At 41.9% G+C, this 21,137-nt stretch overlaps 1 long non-coding RNA gene across 3 annotated transcripts; it reads right to left on the reverse strand.

Moving 5' to 3' along the window:
• Positions 1 to 3,880: 3,880 nt before the first annotated feature.
• On the reverse strand, positions 3,881 to 15,598 carry LOC310678330. Of its 3 annotated transcripts, none has more exons than XR_014511735.1 (4): positions 15,451 to 15,598; positions 14,109 to 14,258; positions 6,474 to 6,554; positions 3,881 to 4,081 (listed from the first exon to the last, which is right to left on the reverse strand). It is a non-coding gene; the product is annotated as an uncharacterized lncRNA (long non-coding RNA). The 3 variants fall into 3 exon arrangements; XR_014511736.1 differs by having other exon boundaries at positions 14,109 to 14,263; XR_014511737.1 differs by having other exon boundaries at positions 14,109 to 14,313.
• Positions 15,599 to 21,137: the final 5,539 nt, after the last annotated feature.

Below are 21,137 nucleotides of genomic sequence, written 5' to 3' on the forward strand. Positions count from 1 at the left end.
GGAGACAGAGATTGGCATTATCTACTGGCAATTACTGTCATCACTTTCTGTCATCAGCAGCTATCTGAGTCCCGAGGCAGGAGATGGCAACACTTTGCGATGTTTCCAGTCCTATTTGGATAGTCATTTTCAGAGGGTGATGCTTGGGGGTGTTGTTTGTCCCCATGGAAACTTCCATGTGCGGTTCCACATGGTTTAGTTTTATTCTCCATGTTTAACCATATCTTCCAACACACTGGGATGCCATATTCTAGAATGATGCCATCTTCCCATTTTTTCTCATGAAAGTATGGTGGCCATTTTGGGCACCGTGATCTTGTGACGCCATTCTCTTCCCTGAAAAAGCACGTTTGGGGCACAGTGTCAGAGATTGTGACCCTGAAAAAGCACTTTTTTTGGGGGGGGGGAATTGTGGCGCAAGATCATGGTGCCCAAAATGGCTGCCGTCTTCTATTGAGAAAAAAGGGGATGTTCCTGTTTTTCTGGGACATTTGCAGGGTATGGTTTAACAGCTACACGAAGGTGCTTAGTGGGGTCATCCAGAGTCTTAGAATATGTTAGCAATATACTGATGACACACAGCTCTACTTCTCCTTTACATCTGCAGGTGCAGCAGTGGGTGTCATGTGCCTCAGTAATGAACTGGATAAGAGCCAATAAACTGAAGCTCAATCCAGATAAGACTGAGGCACTGTTAGTGGGTGGTTCCCTAGAATGGATAGATGGAAGGTGGTCAGCTGCAGATGAGCTTACACTCCCTGTGAAGGAGCAGCTATGTAGCTTGAAGGTGCTTCTGAATTGATCACTGTCACTTGAGACTCAGGTGGTCTCAGTGTTGCAGAGTGCCTTCCATTGGCTCAGCTATGTCGTTATCTGGACAGGCATGGCCTAATTTCTGTTGCCAACCCATTCTTTGAGACACAATTCTGGAGGTCACCTTATGGTTAAAATACGTAAGCTCCCTCACCTAAACCACTACTTAGTGGTGATGTGTTTTTTCCTTGTTTCCTATCGCATCCTCATCACTTATATGGTTGTAGAGCTCCACCAGGATAAAACCAGATGGGGCAAAGCAGTTTCTGAGGAGACAGTTTCGGGTGCAGAATGGTTCAGTTCTATGGCTATGGGTTCAGTCAGACACTTTCAGGTCTGCCACTGTAATGTCTCATTTCATCCAAACTACTTAAGAAGAAGAAAAAGTAGCTACAAATCAAAACTAGTTCATGAGACACTACGTTCCTGAGAGAGCCTCCAACAAGAATTTGACCCCACCCACTTTCATAAAAGCCACATATTTTTTTGGCAGGCTTAGTAAGTATCCAAGGAAGCATAGCAATGAACTTGCCGGGAAACACCTACCACACAATGCTTTTGTATACATAGTGCTGACAGAAATGTGAATAGAAAGACAAATGACAACATAACAGAAAAAGGAGAAAAGCAATCCTTTGCCAAAATGCTTTCATTATGCTGGAGAGCCATTAGCTGTAGACCCCAAAGCCCAGAATAACATTGGTCTCCTTTTCAACAATAAAGAATATCCATTCAACACAGTCATTAAAAAAACCTCAGCGGCAGTATAGGACAAATAGTGAGGCTTTCCATGATTTTTGCTTCATTTCCTTCCTTCACACCTTTAGTTTTTTGTGTTTAACAGCAGGTAGACCCACCCCATATAAGACTTTTGCACAATAAAACACAACCAGCAAATATCAGCTTAATTCTCATGTGAAAATCTTGAAAGCAATCACTTTTTTATCTTTTAAAAAAAAATTGTTAAAGGATTTTTTGGAATAGTAATATTAACATTAATTAAAATACATCTTAAAATTAGTTCAGAGCAAATTAAAATCTGGACAGATGGCAGTCCATGGGTAAAATTGAGAGTGGTTAATACTCTCCAGGGCCAACTGTTACCTCTGGTCTTATAAAGGGCCTGTGAGTGGGCTAGGAGGCCTCTTTAATCTTGTTCTTATACAGAAATTAAAGAATCATACTGAACCCTGACCGAAGGCCTGGCGGAACAGCTCGCGTTCCTTCCACACAAAGTTCCACTCCAGGTTACCCCAATCCTTCCTTTCTGCAGTATAGTTTAGGGCTGGAGCATGGAGCGGAGTCATTTTGTTGTTGCTGTCGTAAAATCATTGGAAACCATCCTTGATGATCTACTGCAAATCACCCCAAGAACTACTGCAGGTACAGATCTACCTTCTGCCCACCCCTGATGTAGAATGGATCATTCATTTCTCTTGATAACAGAAATAAATGATTATTTGAAAGTGAAGTTTTCTTAAACGACAGGAATTTCTAGTTCAGAGGTATAGCAAGGTGAAGCACCCGCCTCAAGCGGCAGAAATGCAAGAGGTGGCACTCAGCCCGTCCCACTGCTTCCACCACCGAGAGGGAGGTATTCTGGCATATAGCATTGTCACTTGACTTCCCTGCACCCGGGGCAGAGAAACTGAGCAAGCGGCAATGCTTTGAGGAGCACCCCAGTTCTTACCAAGTTTGGGGAGAGCTGTGGGGCAGCAGAGGAAGTTGGGGTCACATGGCTGGGGAGCCAAGAGTTGGCAATTCCTGTTTCACCTCAGGTGGCGAGAGGGGAGGGCATAGCAAATAAAAAGATCTCTGCTTCTTTTTACACAGCTATACTATAGAGATTTATTTGTACATTTTGAGCACACCTGCTATATAATCTAATCCTTTCAGGTATAGAATACTTTGCCTTTACAAGCGTAACATGCTATTTTCCTAGACCCGTATCTCACCCAATAAAATCCCTGAAGCCTTTCATGACTGGTTTCTCATATATATGAATTGGGCACAGCTCCCAGGAATCTCTCCTCACCCAGCCAATTGACGTGAGAGAAAGTTGTGCAAGACAACAGCTGCTTTTTGTGTGTGACTTCCTTCCATTTCTAGGCCTGCCGGGAAGATACTGAAAATGGATTGTGGCCATCCAATAAATGAGCATAAGCAACAAGTGAGTGAGTAATCTTAGTAGGTTTTAGAGGGCAGCTTTTGTGCTTTTGATCACTGGTAACAGGATCCATTTTAATGAGTTGCAAGGATCTGTTTCTCTATTACCTTGTGTACAAAATAAAGCAGGTCCTCAACTGATTATACTTGAGGTAGGCACAGACAGGAACATTTTCTGAGGACTTGAAGATGGTCATTAAAGTGTATTAACAAATAATCATTTTGTTTGCTTTGAAGGGAGGGGGAGAGAGAGTGAGAGAGGAGGGTATATTATAATGGCATTACTGCAACATTTTGTTGGGATGATAGTTTCCTCCCAGAACTGTTAACTGGCTTCTTGAAGTGCAAAGCTGTTGACATACATCTCAAATAACAGCTTTACAATGATGTGTCTGTGAGCAGCTTTACTTTGTTATATATTCTCAGGCTTTTGGCCCTGGTCTCCAAGATAATCCTGGATCACTCCAAATACTTTTGTTAGCCTGTTCACTGACTAACAAAAGTCCCCTCCTCCCTCCTGAAAGTTCTTGCTACTTTAGGTTCAAATGACAAAAAAAGGGGGAAACTCTCAAAAGAATGACTGTAGAATATCTATGACAATCTGCAGCTGAAAAGCAGCAGTGAAGGTATATTGATTTCTGAATGATGGGGAACAATGAAGTACAGTGTATCTGAAGTCTCATAATGTTAAGTGTATAAGAACAAGGTTGTTTAGATGTAAATGTTATTTTGTCAGGACTGTGTATCGTATGCCTGCATACATTGACTGTTAACAGTACCACTGGGCCTAAAGTAGGAAAACCTCCAGCAATATTCTGTATTTTTTAGACAGCCATATTGAGGTAAACACCACCATCTTGAAAGTAAATTTTTGGACAAGGAGTGGGTTTTATGTGCTTCAGGTTGCCAGGTTTTAATTTTATTTCACAAATACATACGGCTCATAGATTCGGGGTGATTCGGAGAGATTCTTGTCTTTTAACATCTGAGCTGAAGCTACAAGTTTCTTTTTCCCTTTTCACCCATGATGCTTATGACTCTTTCCACCCACAAAGCCTTGGCAGAAACATGATGTTCTTGAAACTATACAGAGGGAAACCACCTGAATAAATTATGAGCAAGAGCACAAAATATTGTTAATAAATAAATAAAATTATTTATTTTACTTATTTGTTTTAAAAATAAATAATGGAATTTGTCTTCAAGACAGCTCACAGCTCAGTTTTTTTCTTTTTAAATTACAAAAATAACACATCAAGACAAGCTTGTAGCAATACAACTTTAAAACACAATGCACATTGGTGGTGAGTAGGTTTAAAGCAGATTTCCCAACTGCACAAATTCCCTATCAAATACCCCACACAGAGAAAAGGGTGGGGAGAGAAGCCAAATGAACATAAAGTGTGTTTTCCTCCTTATTTACACCCTGTATCAGTGGTGTAAATAGGGATTGATTCAGCTTAAGTAGAAGCCTCTCTGTCATCTGAGGTTTGCAGAGACAAGAAACTGCTATGCAAAATGTCTGCTCCCCCTAGCCATGATGTGATCTAACAAGTTCATGCCCAAAGAGTTCAAACTAAAGTTCCTCACCCATGACTCCCCATTTGGTAGACATCAAGAGATCAACAAGCATTAATCACCACCTAAGCCAACATATTTATTCACGCCTTTGGGGTCAGAAATGAGTAAGACTTTTGTATATCTTGCCAGAGAATAGGGAAGGTAAGAGTCAAATATGAGCTCCAACCTTCAATAGACATCTATTAAGATAATAGGACTTTTTAATATACCTCCTTGGGCTGGCAAGAAATACATTAGAAGGTTGTAGTTTTCATGACCAGGTATCTGAAGACAGTAATATTGTCTTCTGCTGAAGCTTCTGCAGTGGCATAATATCCATAAGCCAAACAAGCCCACTGGGAGGTTGTCTCTGAGTTTTGGTTGTACATCTAGACAGTAAGATTAACAACTGTATACTTCATGGGTCACTGTAAAGGTCAATGGGATATACGTCATAGTATACTTTGCCCAGTAGAAATTATATTAATGAAAATGACAGTGCTCCTTTAATTCCTAAAGCAAAACTTCTTTACTACTCTGAGCAAAATTTCAAAGACAATTAAGAATAGAAGAACAATAAGGGATCCTAAAATATCATTACAATAAACTCAGTATAGATACATAACTCAGATATAGGTATTTGCTTCCTCACACTCCAGTTTTGGACACTGTTCAGTAGTGAATTATCTGAGAAAATGATGACTAAGGTTTTAAGAGGGAAAAGATGTTGTCTTGATCCACAGTGATACCCATGACCAAGTGAAGGCAGTGGCCCAAGCAAGCTGGAGCTTAGTAAGCAGGCCAAGCTCCTGGATAAGAATCAAGGTGCTGGTTCAAGGCCACAGTACATGCTCTTCTTCTTCTTTGGTGATCACTTGTAGCTGAGTAAGATTGTCTTCCATAAACACTGTTTTAACAGTTAATCCGTAAGTGACTGTGGAGGCCAATTCTGGATCCACACGTCATTCCACAGTGGGGACATAGGTATCCGGGTGGGAGTTGATCACGGTGTGGATTTGCCAAGTGTGCCTTCCTCTTAGCACATTTCTCCCTTTCATCCTGAATTCAAGCGTCTTCAAAGTCCAGAACACCTTTGGTAAAGGCTGTTCTCCAATTGGAGCCCTTGCAGGCCAGAGTTTACCAAAATAGATATGGCTTCTACGTATCTAGCAGAGGGTGTTCATTAAGGACCAACAAACCTGCTTTAAACTAACAACATTTAATATGCTTTATACATTTTAATCCACTGCTTAGTATTGGATTTCTTGGTTTTCCTCCCACCATTAAGGCTCTAAATATGAATTTTGGCAAGCAGTTTTGTGCTTATCAAAGAACTCTTTGAACAGGCAACTTATTCAAAATGACTTCTCATCTTAGTAAGAGAGAGAGAGAGAGACCTGTTAGGAGATGTTTGGTATGCAGAGCTCACCACAACAAGACCCTTGTGAATAATTTAATTATTTTTTTTACTGTATTCATAGATTTTGATTTTTTTGAAAGAAGAACATCTTCTCAGAGGCCTGGTTCTCATAGCCATGTGCATAATTTAATTTATCTAATTTAATTAACCAGCAACTGAACATGTGAGCCAGCTCTACTGAAAAGCTTCACACATGAGCCAGTATGGAAGTCCCATTGCAGGATTCCATGGATGGTAGCAAAGTAGTAATCATTGCCTTTCCCCCATTCTCATGCCAGATCAGTGCCACTCCTTAATGTTGGTGGACTACACTGAAGTTCAACTGAGAATCTTTCTTAATTTTGCAAGTATTTGATTCCCTGGAATCTGGTCCAGATCTAAACAATTGCTATAGGTCCCTATGACTCTGGTTTTAAAGAATCTATTTTTATCCAGGCTTCTATGTAAGCAGTCTGGGACTGTTTGTGTTTTCAGAAGCGGAATGTTGTTTGTTGTTCTGGCCATGAAAGCTTACCTTAGAGAGGATTAGGTAGCTGTTTTCTTTGTTTAAGGAGGCCTGTTCTGACAAAGCTTCCAGTATCTATAGTTCCAATATCTACGGTAAAACACAGGAAGATAGTATATGTATTGCTACAATGAGACGGATGGTTAATGATCCTGTTTCACATTTTACATCATTCATTGGATAGTAGTTGGGTGTTTAGTTTCAAGGCTCCTCTGGAAGCGTTGTAGAAAGGGGTGCTGAATGCTCCCTCAGATGGGGGTGTTTCCCTCACAATCCTTCCCTGAGAAGCATTTCCCTTGGCCAGATTTCTGTTATCAGGGAGAAAAAACATCGGGGGAAAGAGAAGTGCAAGAGACTTTGTGATAGGAATTTTGAGGTCTTAGATATATGTTAAATGTCTCCGTTAACAGACTGCTCCTTCATTTCAAACCCTCCTTCCACATTACATCTGTGGGGCACAGTCTGGACTTCTAAGATGCAGGCCATTCTGCTTCCACATAAAGCTATGTCTATACACATGAAGTCAGCCTGTCATTCATTAAAAGATGATGCACTAGCCCAAGCTTCAGCAGTAGAACCCAGAGCTAGAAGTTGGCAGCTTTATAATATATTTCACAGAACATACACTAATGGAAAAATAAGTTCAGTTTATTTTCTTTCTTTTGGGAGTGCCTGGGCAAAAATTTCTTTGGCCTATCTCTCAAAGAAACTTGTAGGATGTGTAAAAGGAGTGGGCAGAATATTTGACAGCTGCATAAAGTAGGAACTTGCATTGCATTAACGAAAGCTCTTAGCATTTCCCCCTTAACCAAGAGGCACCACTTCCATTCATCTCAGCAAGGCCTACATGTGAGCAGAGCTTGGTGGATTGAGCACAACAAGGTCCCCGTTGAAGCATACACAATGACCATCTGGATTCACTCGCCTTAGAACAAGTTTGCACAGGCAAGCCTTTCACAAGGTGATTGCAATCTTGGCAAGTCTTGAAAGGAGTGGGAAATCCATTTTGAAACCACTTCTCTAAGAAGGTCTGCTATTGTATCACTTGCGCAACCTCTCCACTCTGTGTGTGTGTGTGCGCGCGCACATACACACACACACACGCACGCACGCATATATGCATGTGTATGCCTCACCTCATTGTCAATAAACGCAATTTCCCCCGTAAAGCAACTCTGGGGCTTTTGCAGTAATCTCTGCTAACCTTTGGTTAAGCCCTTGATTCAAGAGCAAAGCTGCCTGCTGATAAAATCTCTAGCTCAGCACACACTGAATTCTTGAGAGAAAGGAGAGGCCCTGCATCTACACTGCAAAGGATTGTGAAGCAGATGATGCCAAAGTCATGCCTCATAGTTCTCTTCTAACAAACAACGAGCCCAGAGTAACAGGAAATTTCTGCAATATGAAATAAATGTGGGGCATGTTCACATTAGTGGAACAGCCATCTCAAATATGGTTATTGCTCTGGTGTCTATATCCTAGAGTAAGGGTAGGGAAGTGAATTTCACAGACTGGATACAAAAGTTCCCCAACCCCGAGGAGCCACTTTGACAGGTGGAAAGGGCTGCTCACCTGTCAATCATCTGATGTCACATGACATCAAGTGCTTCAACTTCAGGTGAGGAATTCCTCCTGTCTTCCTTGCAGGTGCAAAGGAATCCAGACATGTGTGCAAAGGGTTAGGGTTTTTGAATTCAAGCTGTTGCTGGAAAGGAAAAAGCTGAGAATTTTTCCTTTCCAGCTACAGTTCTGTGCTTTTGAATTGGGTGCCTTTTTTTGTTGCCACGGGGTGCCAAATTTAAAAAGCGCTGGAAGAGAACCATTTGGACAGGAGAGCGGGAACTTGTTGAACACCCTAAAGGGCTATGCAAACATTTGCTTCCAACGTATGCATAGGTTCAACTCCTTTCGCAGTGCACACAGAGGTGCTTGTGCATTCCTCTTTTTATTTAAAATAATTTCAGTGCCAGATTTCATTTAATTATAAATCCAGAGGTGTTTTATAACAACAAAATAACAGCAATGCTAATGAAACATTACGATAAAACAGTAAAAGATCACACAGGACCCAGGTAGTTAAAAACTGGCATCAAGAGCTGGGGAATGCTTGTGGAAAAATGCATGTTTGTAGGGTGCCATCCAAAATAATCTGGCTGGGAACAGCAGAGCTTGATGGAGTGGTACAGCCATTGCTATATCCACAATCCTGATGTCTATGCCAGCCAGAGTGGAAGGCGGAGGTGGGAAGAAAAATCTGATGCAACAAAGATGCCCACTGGCATCATATGATGGCAGCATGGGTTCATGGAAAGTTTGCTATTGGTTTGTTCAGAGAAGAAGAGGCAAACCTTGAAAGAACATGAAAAGCCCAATATTAAAAAGGTGCCGGGTAGTAGTTTTTAAGTAGCATTTAAAAAAAAAAAAGCTTTAATGAAAATTATTAAAATGACTGTAGCAATGTTTACTACTATTGCTTAACACTTATTAAAAATGGCAAATGAAGTTTTGAAACAACATTTGAATGTTTTTAATTAATAGTATTTATCCATGTTAGTATTCAGTGACCATATTGTCGTTAATGTGCGTGTGAGTATAGTTTAAATCTTGGTTTCTTTAAGGGTTGGGCCTATCAAGGCACCATGCCAATTTAGTGGTTCCTCTGTGCTGGCAGCTTCTGAAACTCTGCTTCACGCCCGTCTCTGGCTTGCTGTGACATGTTTATGAGTTTTATACATCACATGGTGCAGTCACAAATGATAGAGCCCAGCTTTAAAAGCCAATTTCCAATATGAGGAGTCAGTTGTTCATAAATTTTGACAAAATGAATGACCCTTATAGTTTACCCTTTTCCCTCCAAAGATTTTAGTCTTCAGGCATGAGACATCTTGCACACCCAGGCGAATAATGTTCACTGAGGACAAATATACCTTGTGAAATGCACAGGAGGAACTCTGCCAGCTTTTGGATTATTGCAATCCCAAACCCTAAAGCTACTAATTTTCTTAAAGAACATGAGAGAATTCTTTTTGCCTAGATAACGGTCAAAAACACTGGGTTGGATCCGGTGTGTCCTGTCTGCAAATGGAAATACAAGGTGTGACTGGAAAGTTCGGTGAATGGTCACAGAAATCGGACTGTGAGGAATATTTGAACATACACACCTTACAGGCCTTCAAAGTAGGCCCCCTCTGATATAATGCACCATTGACAACGTTCATAGAACTGTTGGAAACTTCTGGAGAAGTCCTCTTTTCGTACTGCTTTCAGTTCCCTTGTCATAGCAGCTTGGATGTGTGAAATGTTGGAAAACCTGTGCCCTTTCAGTGCAGATTTCAGTTTTGGATAAACAAAGAAATCAGGTGGGGCCAGATTGGGAGAACGTGGAGGGTGAAACAACTCAGTAACTTCAGTAATGATTTCATGCAGAATATGCAATTCTTCGGCCATCATTCAGACGGACAAACACCGATCCTGCATGAATAACTCATGAACTCTGTCGACATTTGCCTCCTTTTTGCTTGTTGATGGTCTGCCAGACCAAGGGTCATCTTCCGTGGTTTGCCACCCTTCACAGAAACGCTTAAACCACTCATATGCTGTCATTCGAGTTACAGCTTCATCTCCATACACAATTGTGAGCATTTCGTGGGTTTCCGATGCCGATTGTATGTCTGAATGTTTCTCGCTGTCAGATTTCTGTGGCCATTCACCGAACTTTCCGGTCACACCTTGTACTTCACATATTCACCCAGAAGGCTCTGAGTTCTATTGGAGGCTTGCCACTGGAGGGGAGGGTGGAAGACGATTTGGGCTGATTCTCCCTTTTCTCTGCAGTCACTTCTTATGCTGCTCTGCAGGGTCCCTAAATCCTTTGGAGCAGATTTTCATGGGTCACAGGCAGTGGGGGACCTTGCAGATCTCAAATTTCAGTGGCACCCTGTGCAACACCAAAATTTGGCAGGCCCCTGCCTCTCGCCATCTCTTCTACATCATAGTTGCGACACCCGTGAGGCTCTACACCCAGTGTGACCGAACTCCCTAAATCCACCTCTGGACACAGGTGAAGGGTTTTCAGGGACTCTGGGGAAGGAGGATTTGGTGAACATTGTCGCCTCACCCTTTCTCCAGCACAAGGGAACATTGCCACATGCGGTGCTTTTTTTCTAAAAAAAAAAAATGTTATGGGGTACTCTCATTATCCTACTCATATTGAAATACTTCCCCTCAATGAGGCCAAACTTAGAGTCACAAAGTGTTTAGGGGTATGCATACCCCTGCGTCCCCCCAGAAGAAAAGCACTGGTCACATGTAAATCTGGACCCAACTCAATGATATTTGGTGTTATCAGCTTTCTGTAAAACCTCCCCCCCCCCTTCTGTATTAATCTTGGCAGAGTTGATTGATTGGCTTTGATATCCATGGCCACAAGATAGTTGCAAAACCTGACAGGCAGGAAGGATTAGGTGAAGCGAGCAAATTGCTGTTCTCTTCAGAGTGCAAACCAAATGGCTTCTGGTGCACAACTTGTATGTTCGTGACTGCATCCTTTATTGGAATGAATGGAGAAGCTCCCTTGTATGCAGAAATTCAAAGGACTCTTCTACTGCTTATACAGCTGGATGCAAATGAAGATATGTCTGGTGGATACAGTTGGACTTGAGCTGGAGGATGCTGCTGGCTCCAAGTCCCCTTTCAGCCACAAAAACCCTGGGCAGCCTTGGAACAAGTGACACTGTGAATTGAGTTCCAGTCTCTAAGATGGGAATATTCATGACTTCTTTCACAGACTTGCTGCAATAGTTAAAAAATTCTTGCAATGCACTTTGTGCTATAAAATATCCTAACAATTAAAAAGGGCTATACATCAGGGATGGGTTGTTTTCCAATATGTATCAGGGCATTGTTGCAAGCGTCTGCTCAGCTTGTGCCACATGGATAAAGTTGGGGCTGGGATCTGAAGCCCGTGGTGCAAGCAACTAAAGAACAGGTTTCTCCTTGAACCAAATATTTCAGGAATATTTATTCAGGATAATCAGTGTCCAGATGAATGTAAGTCTGCTTTCAGTTGAGATAATAAGAGAAAATGTAACTGCCTTGAATGCTGCATAGATCCCACCTCCCGATCAGCTGATTAATAATCAAAATACAGTAATAAATTCAGCAGAGTAAATGACACTATTGTTAGAATCTCTCAGCTAAATCCAGTTTGGTTCCTACTGCATGGGGCTTTATTTAAGGGTTGTTGTTGTTTAGTCGTTTAGTCGTGTCCGACTTTTCATGACCCCATGGACCAGAGCACGCCAGGCACTTCTATCTTCCACTGCCTCCCGCAGTTTGGTCAAACTCATGCTGGTAGCTTTGAGAACACTGTCCAACCATCTCGTCCTCTGTTGTCCCCTTCTCCTTGTGCCCTCCATCTTTCCCAACATCAGGGTCTTTTCCAGGGAGTCTTCTCTTCTCATGAGGTGGCCAAAGTATTGGAGCCTCAGCTTCACAATCTGTCCTTCCAGTGAGCACTCAGGGCTGATTTCCTTCAGAATGGATAGGTTTGATCTTCTTGCAGTCCATGGGACTCTCAAGAGTCTCCTCCAGCACCATAATTCAAAAGCATCAATTCTTAAGGGTACATTGATGATATTTACTTGTGGTCAGCTCAGCATGGGAGATTGCTGTGTGCATGCATAGTTTCCTGATGAATACATTCAGTTTACACATAAAGAATGTGTTGGGAGGACTATGCTTTTTAGTGATCTTTTTCATTTCAAATGCTAAGCATTTTGACATGCTCTCCATTTATTAAAGTCAACTCCTTGCTGCAGATGCACATGAAGCCCTTTGATTAATAAGGTTTCCTTTCTAACATGCACATCCCTTTGGAGAAGACACAGGAGGAAGAAGAAGAAGAAGAAGAAGAAGAAGAAGAAGAAGAAGAAGAGTTTGATATCCCGCCTTTCACTCCCCTTAAGGAGTCTCAAAGCAGCTAACAATCTCCTTTCCCACAACAAACACTCTGTGAGGTAAGTGGGGCTGAGAGACTTCAGAGAAGTGTGACTAGCCCAAGGTTACCCAGCAGCTGTATGTGGAGGAGCGGGGAAGTGAACCCGGTTCACCAGATTACGAGTCCACTGCTCTTAACTACTACACCACGCTGGTGAGAAACCTCTTTGCTTGGAACCATAAGAAATCATGGAATTTGAGCAAATCTGTTTTGGGTATTTTCCATGCTGCATCCCCTCCTGCTTGATGCTGCTGCTGCCCCTCCCTTGCCCAAAGTCAACTGGAGTGTTTGATATAAGAGAAAGACATATGCAGGGAAGGCATTCAAATTCTCCTCTTCGGAATTCATTTTGTCATCAGTCAGATATGTTAGGAAAGTAATTGTTCCAACTATGCTTGAAAACTTACTAATCTACCCAGACACTTGCTGAGAAGATGGGATGAATAAGTTCTATTTACTGGAGAATACATATAACATGGCTAAGCTCACCAAAGTTTGTTCAACGTTAAATAACAAAACAAAACAATTTTTAAAAAGCTAATTTTAAAAAATCTATTTTGGTGAGCATCCACGAGAACTGCCAAAGTAAATAACTTAGTAAGACTAATTAGCATGAACTAAGACTTTGATATCTGACACATGAAGCATTGCCAAAAATTTGGCCTGGTGGTGTCTGCTGCACCTCAATAAAACTGGGTTCAATTAGGCCTCGAGCTTGAGACAGATAGACAGACAGGCTGCTGGTTATGTATTCTTTCTTTATGGCAGAGACGGTCTTCTTTCATCTTAGCTGCCTTCAATATTCTATGTCTTTATCTTTACAGTCAGGACAGGCAAGGGTAATTAGGCTAAGGCAGACTAATCAGCCATGCAAACTGCATCAGACCTGTAAACGTTGTCCCTGAGCATTTCTTCCTGGATCCTCATATCTGAGATGAGCTTATCTTTCTCTTGGCTTCAACATTTGCATGGTAAGCTAAACACCATGCTGAGGCTTTGCAAATTTCAGGATCCATGTAATTTTTAATGGGAAAAAAATAAATCATTGCTGTTTAGTATGGTGCCCCCTCCGTCATAACTGTCTGTTTTCTGGGAACCCTTTTTATACGTTTGCATGTCCTGCTAAATCATGCATGAACAGGAAGGTGTTGCCATGAGCCTTGGATTTACACACCCCTCCTCCTACACGCCCAGAAGGATGACTTCTGCAGCATTCACTTCATTTTCCCTGACTCTCAGCTTGCTGGAATCATGGTTTTGAAGAAATGCTGGTCCATTTCAGAGCAAGCCAGCTTCAAGCTATGGGTTATATAGCTACGTGTTAAATTCTCCTGTTTGTTATCAATATCTGTCCCTGGTCTAGGCAACACAAGCAGGCAAGGTTCAAGGAAAGCAAAACTAAATGCTGTTGAAATTTTCCTCTTAGTTGAGTGGGAGGAGAGGGAAGTGCTGGAACTGTAGGCATGCTCATAGTCATTCCAGCTCATACCACAGTCACACTAAACCATGGATTAGCATGATGCATCCATTGACTCCTGTGCCAAACACATCCTGTAGATCTTCAAGAGAACCACAATGCATTGCAGGGGATTCTGCAGTATGTCCTGAGTCACCTGTTTAGTTCATGCACTTCATTGTTTTCTTACCTGAATGGAGAGGGTGCTTTAAAATGCACCTAATGTACTCCTATGGTTTCACTTTGTAGGAGCAAGTAAATATCAGGGATGGTCATCAAGCTTTAGAAAACCTTATCTGCCGTTATGCAGCTTCTGTATAGGAATCCCAATAAACTTGCACTGTTCTTTTAAAAAAAAACACTGTAATAGCATAAGCAAACTGGAGCTCATAAACCTGTAACAAAATTGAAAGAGCTTGTACCAATGCATCATATGACTGCTGCATCCCACACACTGCCTTTTGACAACAGCAGTACAGTCGTACCTCAGGTTACATACACTTCAGGTTACATATGCTTCAGGTTACAGACTCCGCTAACCCAGAAATAGTGCTTCAGGTTAAGAACTTTGCTTCAGGATGAGAACAGAAATTGGGCTCCGGCGGCGCGGTGGCAGCAGGAGGCCCCATTAGCTAAAGTGGTGCTTCAGGTTAAGAACAGTTTCAAGTTAAGAACAGACCTCCGGAACGAATTAAGTACTTCACCAGAGTACCACTGTATATGGCTTTTGTAATAAGGAATTCGTTCACATCAAGGTCGCACCAAGTAAAAAGTTAATAAAATGTTTTATTGCTAAACAGATAAAACAGTTTATGTTGGCGCTCCTCTAAGTCTGCTCTTGGTTCTGTCCCCTTTTTCCGGGGATCATCTCTAAATTCCCATATCTCTGGAGCCTAGCTAATGTTTTATGCCATGTTGTGGAAATAAAGTTGTGGCCTGTTTAATCCAAGTAATTGGTGTCTGCCTCTTTCTTCCTCCCACAGCAACCTATCAGCATCAGTAGTGAGGATTGGTCTGAATATCAGCCAAGTACAATTAAAGGTATGAAGAGAAGACATCCTTGATTTTGACAGATCTATAGCATATTTCTTGGGGTGGGGACAGTCTTCTGTTTTAAATCATAAGAATAAGAAATTCTATACCACCCTTCATCCAAGGATTGCAGGGCAGTTTACAATATAAAAACACAAAAATATGTAACATAGTATAACAAACAAAAACAATAACACCAATGAAAGGCCGAGGAGAAGGGGAACATTTTTGCCTGGCACCTAAAGGAGTATAATGACGGTGGCCAGGTAAGCCCCCTAAGAAGAACATTTCACAAATGGGGAGCCACCACAGAAAAGTCCTGTTCTTGTGCTCCCACTCTCCAGACCTCTTGTGGAGGAAGCACATGAAGAAGGACCACATGAAGAAGAAGATGATGATTGCAGGGCCCAGGTCAGTTCATATGGAAAGAGATGGTTCCAAACTGTCTTCAGAGGCAGCCCCATGTATAATCTGTTTCAGTAATCTAACCTAGAGGTTACCTAGAGATAATAGTTAATCTTTCATTATTAATGCTTTGAATTGTTTTCTTTTTCCTCTGTAGGTATGTTCCATTTAATTACCCAGAACCTTTCAATCCCTCTGTTGTGATTTGGTTGGAGTTTTTGACTCTAATGGTAACCTGCAGGTATACATGTTTCATATCATAACATGCCACATTCCACTTGCAACCTTGATTAGAACGCTGCCTTTTGTCTATTCTGTACTACTGTGTTCTAAATCTAACGCAATGAGAACTTTATTACACAAAAGAATACAATGGAGATGAACAGGTGGGACACTGAAGATTCATGTGGATAGTGATTTTGTTATCAGTTTCATTAACCCCAAGTTGTTCAAAATGATGTACACGATTCTCTTTTCTCCCCTCACCCCCTTCTAACTTCACAAAAACCTTGTAAACTAAGCTGATATATATTAACCGGACCAAGGTCGCTCAAAGAGCTTTAGGGCAGACTGAGGATTCTGAACCCAGGTCTCTCATTTCTTAGTCCAAACCTCTCACCCATGTATCATACCACCTCTCAAAAGAGTGGGAGCTTTTGGTGTAGTGGTTTAAGTGCATTGTGGAAATCAGACCACGATAATCATTTTGAAAAATACACCAATGACATCTCTTTAATTTCTGACACATATAACAAGAGAGACGGCTTTTGCCCACCTGTGCCATGGGTGGTCTGAACATTGTACAAAGTGTAAGATATTTTTACAGCAGTTGACACACAACAAGCACGCAAGCCACTTCCTCAAATATCCTGGGAAATAACAAAAGTTGCAAGAAGATTTTGACAAGTTACTAGAATAGCCTTAAAATAGTGGGACACGGGTGGTGCTGTGGGTTAAACCACAGAGCCTAGGACTTGCCAATCAGAAGGTCGGTGGTTCGAATCCCCGTGACAGGGTGAGGTCCCGTTGCTCAGTCCCTGCTCCTGCTAACCTAGCAGTTTGAAAGCACGTCAGAGTGCAAGTAGATAAATAGGTACCGCTCTGGCGGGAAGGTAAACGGTGTTTCTGTGCGCTGCTCTGGTTCCTCAGAAGCGGCTTAGTCATGCTGGCCACATGACCCGGAAGCTGTGCGCCCGCTCCCTCAGCCAGTAAAGTGAGATGAGCGCTGCAACCCCAGAGTCGGCCATGACTGGACCTAATGGTCAGGGGTCCCTTTACCTTTACCTTTACTAAAATAGGTTTGCTCTTTTGAAATCACCTTATCTAGCATTGTGTGCCACTCTGCAGTTACACATGTTGTGATTACGTTTTCTTATGGTTAGAGCAGAATATGAACCAAGCAAATACCACCCTCACCCCCCACATCCCCCAAGTGTTTCATAAACACTTTAACTGTTGACCAGAGCAAAGTTCATTTGTCAATTATCCAGAAGTCTAGGCCTTACAGAGCTGTCTAATAACTGGAGGTCTTCATTTAAGTCCCTTAAAAGCCCTGATCTTATACCATGGCAGGCTGAAGTTATTTGCCCACATATATGGACTAAGTGGATTTTTCGCCGCTGCTGTCCAGCTGCATCTAAACTCCTTTAACCTGCTCCTGCCCCTCCATGTAACTCTATGCCTCTGTTTTGCATAGAGTTGCATTAAACACAATGAGTTGGCTCTGCTCAGAAATAATCTTCTTTGGTCCCCCTCCCCCCCTTTTTTAATGCTGCATAGCTGTGCCCTACTGAGTATTTCACCCTTGTTGCCAGGTACTATTGTTATCCGCTGCAGAAAAATTATCACCAACATTTGAAACTCGATATGCTTGATTGTTCAACAGTACCTAGATGTGCCAGTATTTACCATTAAAAAAAACAGTAATCTCCTGCCAATCATCTACTGAGCTGTTTTCGTTTGTATCTACTGGCTGGAAACAAAACAGACACCTAGAAACCTAGAACTAAGTCCCAGAGCAATTTGCTTTACCTTGTCTAAGATCTCACTTTTCATTTATCTCACAAAAAATTTAAACCACTAAACATCAAAGTATCCTAATAGTGTACAAAAAGAGAGAAATATCATAAAAAAGAAATCAAATACCTTGGGCAACTTTTAGACTAATAAATTCAGTCAATCAAGTGGATAGGTGTTAAGCAAGCATCTAATTACTTGGTGTTATTTATGCTGGCAGGTAAATTCAGTGAGTTTATTTCTACTGACCCCACAAATCAAAACCAATTCCCTATTTATTTACAAGAAGACAAATGTGGCATATAGAGTAGTATAGTGTATAACATACATGCCATCTGGAGAAAGCATCATTCTTTACCATGTGGAAATAATATCTTCTAAAGTCAAACAAGTTGTCCACTTCACCATCAGAGGCTGATAGGAATTGTAGTCCCAAACCTCTGGAGGTTGCCATGTTGGGAAAAGCTATTTTAGAGAGCCAGTGTGGTGTAGTGGTTAAGAGCGGTAGTCTCGTAATCTGGGGAACCGGGTTCGCGTCTCCGCTCCTCCACATGCAGCTGCTGAGTGACCTTGGGCCAGTCACACTTTTTTGAAGTCTCTCAGCCCCACTCACCTCACAGAGTGTTTGTTGTGGGGGAGGAAGGGAAAGGAGAATGTTAGCCGCTTTGAGACTCCTTAAAGGGAGTGAAAGGCAGGATGTCAAATCCAAAACTCTTCTAGAAGAACAGTACAGCAAATGATGGGGGCCAAGTCTTTTAATCCTAATTGCTTAGCAGGCATCCGAATAATTTGCATTTTAGATAAATGGGAGTATTGTCTGCCTTCTGCTGCACTGGCACATCAGATTACATGCACTTGATAACAAGAAGATTCTAGTTAACTGTGGTTTGCATAATGGATGTTCTATTATATTGCTGCTACAAATAAATGCCTTTGTAATAGGATATCTACTGTTCCTAGCAGCACCTAGGATTTGTTGCCCAGAAGAAAGGAAAAATATTAACCAAGGTTTGGACTTTAGTGTGTATGTAGCACCTATCCACACCCCTTGAAGCTGCTGACAGCATTTCTGACATACCAAAACTGCTCAAAGTGATGTCACTTCACTGTTTCCTGGCCTCCAGAGGGTGTTAACTAACAGGTTTTTCTGTATGTCAGAATGAGAGTCCAGTGGCCCATGCTTGATTCTTCAGCCAGTGTTTCCAGTACATGACTACCAACAACAAATGATTATTAGCACGTCATAGTGAGGGGATAAGCCAACTGTCTCACATCTGAGAAAAATGGGGCCAGTGTAGAGAAGCAAAACTTCAATAATAATAAGGTGTTTCAGTGTATTTTTGTTGTTGTTCTGAGTTATATTATTGTATGATTCAGATGGTCCCCTGAAACATGAGTGACTGTTGCCACTTCTAAGCCTCAGGTGAATATGTGGACATTCCCCTCCCCGCAGCAAGATGCTCATTCTCAGGGCTTTTTTTCAGCTGGAACTTGCTGGAACTCAGTTCAGGCACCTCTCAGGTGGGCGCCATTGCTGTCATAAGAGAACAACGGAGGTGTTCACGGTGAGTTCCGGCACCTCTTTTTCTAGAAAAATAGCACTGCTCATTCTCCTTTCCATGGGCAGAACATCTCCCCTACCACCAATTTTGCATGAAACCTGGAAGCAGAGATAGAAAAGTGTGAGTGCCACTTATGTCTGTGTTGTCGCTTCTTTGTCTGTGAGATATTTGAGTACCATCAATATGGATGAGAGGAGGAAAATAACCCAGATCATATGGTCAACTTAATTCCACTTTTTTTAAAAATTGACAATCCAATTCTGGACTTATTCTTAAGTGGACTCATTTCAAACTAGTCTTCGAAACTATGCAATAATTATTTTAGGTGCATATTTGGGTTTGTGAGGTAGAAATCATGTCCCAGTTATTTGTTTCAGGTAATCTAAGATAATAAGCCTCTAGTTGTACCCTGGCCAAATGCCATTTTACTTGAAACACACATTCCAATATAATTTCTTTGCGTAGTTAAAGATACTGGATCACTTCAAAATGCAATTGTACATACACCAAATGTTGGCTCCCTGCAGCCTTTTCGGACCTGCTAGTCACTCCAGTGCACTGTTGCCTCCTAGCAGCCACAATAAATGCTGCAACCTCAGCATTCTGTGTCACTATTTATTAAGATCAGCCAGATTGCAATATCATTATAATTTATACTGCAGATTCTGACTGTTTCACCATTTACTAATAAGCTAACATTTCCTTTTAGCAGGAAAGAGTTCCAGTCATGGCCAAAGTTAAGCATTTTAAAGTTCCACCACTTTCAGTGGAATAATTAGGCCTACAGTGGTACCTTGGGTTACAGACATTTCAGGTTACAGACTCCGCTAACCCAGAAATAGTACCTTGGGTTAAGAACATAGTACCTTCAGGATGAGAACAGTGGGAGGCCCCATTAGCTAAAGTGGTACCTCAGGTTAAGAACAGTTTTAGGTTAAGAACTGACCTCCAGAATGAATTAAGTTCTTAATCTGTGGTACCACTGTATACTCAAAATATCTCTGTTGAAATGAATGGAATTCAAAAAGTATTAGCTTTGGCTGGATTGTTTTCTATATCTTAATAGAGCTGTACATTTAATTGACAATACTAGTCTTTACTACAAATTTGTATCAAATTGCCATCTTTCATCTTTCTGGGCCAAATGATCTCAACAGGCATTATTTAATTGCAGGGAAAAGTTCTCTATTTGGCATGTCACCAGGAAAAGACTGCACATAACTCTGCTTCATAGATTGTATCTTTAAATATTGACACTGGCAAGACGTCTTGATTAAAAATTATTGGGCTGGATTCCAACATAACTGCGTAAAATCTTGAACATTTCCACTGTTTAAATCACACGAGCTGATAAGGAAGAGAGCTGGCCCGAGACATTTTGCTGCCTGGGGCAAAAAGCAAGAGAGCAACCTCTCTGTTTCATATTTAGAAGTTGGCCAGCCTAACAGCTGGATGTTACTTCAACACAGGTGAGGCAACAGGGTCCTCCAGTGCACCAGAGGGCAGCAGGCTAGCTTGTATGGTATGTATGTGTGCAGGCCATGTGGCACATATCTCTGAAGTGGTGGCTGGTGCCCATTGGGATGGGTAGGGTGGAATACTGGAAGCCCAGACAGACAGACAGACAGACAGAGCCAGACAATTTTGTTCCCATTCTCCTCCCTGCTCACTTCTACAAGCTCAACACTGAGACAAGTGAGGAAGAAGCTGATAGGCAGAGCCACCCTGTGGACTGGTGGTCAGTGAGATGGCAGGCTGGCAGGGGCTGGCTGAGGGTAGACTGAGGTTGGTGAGGTAGTGCCTCATTTGCCCTAATGGACCAGCCACCATCCCACCACTGTCCTTCAGCACCTCGCAGCCACTCACCATGGCCCAGCACCCGCTGCCTGAGGTGGCCACCTCACTCTGCCTAATGGCAGGTATAGCCCTGATAAAGGACACCTGCTGGTCTTTTTCAGCTGTTTCTCAGCCTGATTACACTCAAACACTCCACACAGTGTGCCAATTTTTTTGACGAAATGATCATTTGCTATCACTCCAGCTAAACAAATTGCAAATATTTTCACTCATTGGAATCTGCCGACATAGCGACGACTTGCAAAAAGAATTTTATGCAGTATTTTTGTTCTTGTGAGCCTAGAGCAGTTGAATTTGTTCCAAGAATCTGCTTCAGCTTCATTTTGAGGCTCCTGATTTTATTATTT

The sequence above is a fragment of the Podarcis tiliguerta genome (assembly GCF_965153285.1).
Source record: "Podarcis tiliguerta genome assembly, chromosome: 1".
Taxonomy (NCBI): domain Eukaryota; kingdom Metazoa; phylum Chordata; class Lepidosauria; order Squamata; family Lacertidae; genus Podarcis; species Podarcis tiliguerta.